This window comes from Tamandua tetradactyla, chromosome 19 (genome assembly GCF_023851605.1).
Source record: "Tamandua tetradactyla isolate mTamTet1 chromosome 19, mTamTet1.pri, whole genome shotgun sequence".
NCBI lineage: Eukaryota > Metazoa > Chordata > Mammalia > Pilosa > Myrmecophagidae > Tamandua > Tamandua tetradactyla.
In genome coordinates this window covers 27,777,142-27,783,280 of record NC_135345.1, presented here as the reverse complement: position 1 = coordinate 27,783,280, position 6,139 = coordinate 27,777,142, and positions in this window count along the sequence as shown.

Below are 6,139 nucleotides of genomic sequence, written 5' to 3'. Positions count from 1 at the left end.
GTTTCCTCATAGATACAGTGGGAGTAATTACTGTACCTACCTCATAGGATTATTGGGAAAATCGAACAAAACAGTCCCCTTGAATATAAATAAGAGGTTTTTCAGTTGTTGCTGCATCAAATAAAAAAACTTGAAGGAATAAAAGGGAGGACTGGAGAAAATTGGAAGAACTCTAAAGATCAATAAGAACTCCAAAGAACTGGGATCTCACCACACAAGGGTGGTGAGACACAGGAGACTCCCAAAAACTCTTCACAGCTGAGAGTATTTCTTAGTCTTGCAATGGTGCTACTCTTACAGAAAATGAATTCTAGCTATATCTTCTGGTGACTTTGCTTAGTATTTAAGATTCTGAAACCAGAAAGTCTGACTACACTGTAACTACATGCTTGCCCTTTGAATTTATTGGGTGGTGCAAAGAAAGATCTGGCAAAGGGGACCCCACTCCTTCAATGATGAGGAAGGAGGCTCCTGGATCTACACTTCCATTAACAGAGCACACACTGGAAGGGAGATAAACTTCTCGGAGGAAATCTAATGCTATCAGGAAAGAATGGCTACTACGTAGTCACCCACATGATGGCAATCCACTAGAGTACAAAATGCACTCAGCAAAGTACCTGGTGCACAGTCAGAGCTCAGCAAGTGTGAACTGTTTATAACTTTCCTGCTAAAACTTCTCCATTTTGCAAAGAAGTCAACTAAAGCTCAGAGAGGTTAGGGAATTTCCCCAAATCACATACATAATAAATCAAAGACAGCATCCAAATTCTAAGACCAGTGCTCTTCCAATAGGAAGAAATAGGTGGAAAACTGGAATGAAATGAAGGGTTGTTTTGGTGGGTGAATACTGAACAAAATCTGTTTATGATTTGGGTCCTTAAAATTGCTTTTTCCCTTGTGCACAGCATAAATTTTCAATGCCATCGTCATACTGATACAGCCTGTTCTGTGATCTTTGGATGTACATACCCATGGGGTCAGGTATCATTACACTTTCTTGGGGAAGCTTCTTGCTTAACAAAAGTAAAACAGCCTTCCTCAGAGAAGTCAGAAAGGTAAGTACAAGTGTTAACCTCCTGTTTTCTGATGAAATGGACAGAGGATAATAAATATTTATGAAGCCAGATGCACATGAATTTTGCAGTTAATCTCACATGTGGAAAGGCCACTCTTGAGGCATCTGAGGTAGCAGAAGTGTCTTCTGACTGTTACCTGCAGAGGTTTTCCCAAGCCTCAGACCCCCATCATTTCTAATTGATGGCAAAGTCTGTTGCCACCAGCAGGAACACTAAAGCTTGGAAGGAAAAGAATGTGTTCATCCTCATGGGTCATTTCCCCAACCCACCCTACAGTCACATTTCCAAGAAAATTGTAAGGTCAACATGTAGCAAAGTTCTGTGCACTTGGGATGGAGAGAGGGAGGATGGAAAGAGCTGAAGCTGCTTTCACTCCTCAGAAATTCTAGCATAACAAAACAGTTAGTAAGTATTCCCCTTACATAAAAGCCAGATAGAACTTTAGAGAGAAGAGGTAAGAGAATTTTAAGAAAGATGGTTAGATCCATGGGTAACAGGATAAATGTTTCTCAAAGACAAAAATGGGGGAAAAGATATATGAAGGGATGTGGGAACTAGGTGTGTTTTATGGGCAGATGATTTCCCTGAGGAGAGGAATATGAAGGTACCAGGACTCTGCCTACAGTAACTGGGTCCCAGCGTTCTCTCTGAGGGGCACTTTTTGAGAGTAATGATGCTACAGTACTCTCCAGGCCCTGGGAGCTTCTCCCAAGTCTCTGGGCAGAAGGAACTGTGTCTTGAAGGAATGGGTCCTCCATAAGGTTGTAGTATCTGAGAGTGACTGAGACAGGACAAGAACAGCCAGAGCTGAGAGCAGAGAAGCTGCAGAGGACAGGAGAAGAGCAGGGCAGCAGATGGCTCTGAAGAAAAGGGAAGCAGTAGGCCAAAGCTCCAAGGGGAAGCCACAAAGTCGCAGAGCAAACTCTTTCACCAGCTAAGAGAGGCAGGAGAATTGGAACAGCTACCAAAGGAGCACATGAACCATCAAGGACCCAATTGGATTATTAGAGCATCTGTCCAAGGTGGGATCAGTCACAGCATAACTGCTACTTGCAGATAACAACCAGGTACATTATTATGGTACATTATTATCCACATTTTACAGCAAAGGAGACCATCTCAGCAAGTGTAAGTAACTGGCCCAAGGTCATGTGATCAGTAGATTCAGGATAATAAACCAGGTCAGTCTCCATAGCCCTAGTTTTGTCTCCAGTGCATGGTGTCCATATCCACGGCTGCTTCTCACCCCCACCTCTCTACTCCTGCTCTGTAAGTCTGGCAAGACCCAGGGAGACTGGAAAGACCTGTGAAGCAAGACCTAACTTTTTTGGAGTTTTACTATTTTAAGCTGCCATTTTTGTAATGCAAAAAAGATAAATATCAATTGTATTTATATATATCAATTATATTTATATATAATTTATTTATATATATCAATTATATATCAACATTTTTTATTTGTAAGCATTGTCCTAAGTGCTTTGCATGTATTATCTCAGTTGATCTTCATAACAGCTCTTACTGGATCGATATTATTATGATCCCCACTGAACAGGTGAGGAAACTGAGGCATAGAGCAATTAAGAAAATTCCACCATTTCACAGCCCATAATGACCACAGTAATGATTCAATCACATATTCTTATCCATGACGCTAAACTGACCTCTTCCATAATAAAAATTAGAAAAAAAGGCAAAAAATAGTCATACAGTCACTTTTCTTTCCCCTCCAGGCAAATACCTACACACAGACATTAATTTGCCAAGTATTACTGAGGACCTCCACTCTGTACCAGACACTTATTCCGATCTGTCTGTGAAAAAAATCTGCCTGCAGCACGAAAGGAGCTCCCTCCTATAGCGTTTTTCCAACTGGAAAACCTAAGAATCAACTGAGAAGATTCCTTCCTCCCTTCCTCCATCTTTCCTTCCCTCCTTTCTTTCTTTTCTTCTTTCTATAATATACTGCTTGATATTACTTTTATTTTTAATTGTAAAGGTTGACCTACAGAGCCAAATAATTCCCAGCATATATATAAAATATCAAATCTTTATCTGCCCACCTCCAATTGCACTCTCTAAAGGAGCCTATGCTAGTAGTTATGTATGTACCAGTCCATACTTAATGCCCATACTAAAATGTACACGTAAATACTTATTTTTCAACTTACATGTTTAAACACGTTTCAACATACAACTGCAATGAATTTTTTGATACAGTCTTTATAACAATTAAGCTCTACCCTACACACTACCTTAAATCATGCATTTTTACTTTATATCATATCTCGGATAGTCCTGCATGTCCCTTACCTATTATTTTTTCATGCTTTCATCATATTATACATAACATCATAATGCAGGATAAGTAACTGGCCCAAGGTCATGTCATCATTAGAATCAGGATAATAAGCCAGGTCAGACTGTAGGCTGCAGCAACACTCCACCCCCACATGCCAAATCTGACCTGCCACCTGCTTTTTTTGTGTGTGCCGTATGGCAGGGGTCATGTTTCATTATTTTTCCATGTGAGTACCCCCCTTTATTGCAGCATCATCAGTTGAATTTCTGTCTGTTTGATTTTTCATTTGTTTATTGGCTTGTTTGGGAATTGCATGGCCTGAGAATCGAACCCCAGCCTTCCTCATGGCAGGCGAGAATTCCACCACTAAACTACACTTGCACCCCCTACCACCTGCTTTTATAAATTTTTATTGGAATTCAGCAATGTCCATTTGTTTATGTATTGTCTGTGGCTATTTTCTACTTCAACAGCAGAATTGAGACATTGTCTTGGAGACTATATCGGCTACAAACCTAAAACTGGTTTCTGTTTTTGTTTTAATTTGCATACCTCTGATTACTAGCAAAGCAGAATAATTTTTCATATGTTTACTGAACATTAAGTTTTCTCACTTGTGTATTGCCTGTTCTAATTTGCTCGTTGTTAAAAATTAAGCAATTAGGACCATAATATATGGTTAAGCATACCTCTTCTGGATATGCTGAACTTAGCTAGAATCCTGACCCCAACACTTGTTACTTGTGCAACACAGTACATCTTATTTGAGTTTTCTATGTCTAAGATTCTTTTTTTTTTTTTTACTGTGAACCATGCATTCAAAAAAGTAATAAATTTCAAAATGTACTTCAACAAGTAGTTATAGAGCAGATTTCAAAGTTTGGTATGTGTTACAGTTCCAGAGTTTTAGGGTTTTCCTTCTAGCTGTTCCACAACACTGGAGACTAAACAGAAATATCAATATAATGATATAGTTGCATACTCATTTTTTAAATCCTAACTTCTCTCTTATAAGTCATCCTTCTCCTTTGATCCCTCTTCCAATCTTTAGAGATATTTGGATTATGCCCATTCTAACTTTTTTTCATGTTGAAAAGAGTGTCAATAATATGGCATAGGGGGATGGAAATGGTTGATGTTCTTGGAAATACTAGCACCTCTGAGTTTCAGGACTTATCTGGCCTAGGATGAAAGTTTTAGGTTTCTAAAAAGTAAACTTAGTGCATACAACTTCTGTAGGATCTCAGATAGGTCACTGGGTGTTCTTTAGGATTAACAGGAATGATGTTGGTTGGGAGTTGGTAAACCATGGCAATTAACAATATCTAGCTGAAGCTTGCAAGAGAATACCTCCAGAATAGCCTCTTGACTCTATTTGAACTCCCTTAACCATTGATACCTTATTTACTTACATTTCCTTTCCCCCTTTTGGTCACGAAGCATTGTCAATCCCACAGTATGCAGGCCCAGGCTCACCCCTTAGAGTCAAGGAGATTTACATTAAGGCTCTCAATCTATAAAATGAGTGGTACTATTGCCCACCTCTTAGAATGCTTAACAATTAGATGAGAGAGCTAACACTGTTGGTTATGATGTCTCTTTCTTTGTTGTTTTAAACCAATCTGTCTATCAAATGTCAAGAACTTTTAGCAGCAACCCCCTTAAAATCCCCAGGAAACTGAGAACTTCCAAAACCCCCAAACGGTGTGTGGTTGGCCACCAGGTGAGGTCAGGGAGGCTCACAGAATGCTCTAATGATGTAATTCTGGGCAATGCAGGAATAAATAGCTCATTTCATTTCTTTGCTCAAAATTCTTTCCTGCATCAGTCCAGTGAGCCATAAGTGAATCTTCCCTAAGTGAGGTCCCTGCCCACCCTCAGAAGTTATCCTTTTTAACATCAGTTCCATCGTACAGCCCAGTACAGGAGACAGAACCCAAATCCTCAGAGCGACATGATCTATCTTGATCTCTTTTTTTTTTTAAATTTACCCTAAATTCCAGATTTCCAGTAATTTGGAAAAATGCTTAAATCCCTTTCATTGCCTTAGTGCCTTTTACTTTATGTTACACTTTTAGTTTCCTGTCCTATCTTAGATACTTAACTGTAAATAGCTTGAGGGCAGACTAGCATTTGGTTCACCTTTGTGCTCCCTTCAGCATCCATTAAAATGTGTGACACAAAATTGGTGCTCATTAAATAGCAACTATGTGAATAAATATCAATGAATTCTTATGATTTGCTTCTTTCTCCTAAAAACCAAATAAAAGACAGAAAAATTTAATTAATTTAGAGCTTTGGAGTACGGGAGACTTACGGGTATTGGGATCTGCATACTTGGAATTCTATTAAAACACAAGGAGCTTTGGAATGTAGAGAATCTGGGATTCCACAGCTGACTCTCATTTAGAATTTGCAAAATAAAAGTTGAGTGGATAGAGTCTTGAGTTTCCAGGACTGAAATAATCAGAAAAGAGGAGAAATAATAATAATATTTGTTACTATGACTATAACTAATACCTAGTAAGCATGTTACAATTACCAGTTCACTTTCCCAAACCACTATGATGTTGATTTTATTCTTGTCCCCATTTTATAGATAAGGAAACTAAAGGCACAAGGGATTTAACTAACTTGCCCAGGGCCACACAGCTAAGGATGTGGCCCACCAGGATTTAACCCCATTCAGTGTGGCTCCAGAACCCACACTCACCCCTCTGCACTGCAGTGGAAATGTAGAAAAGTCTCCTAGAAACAA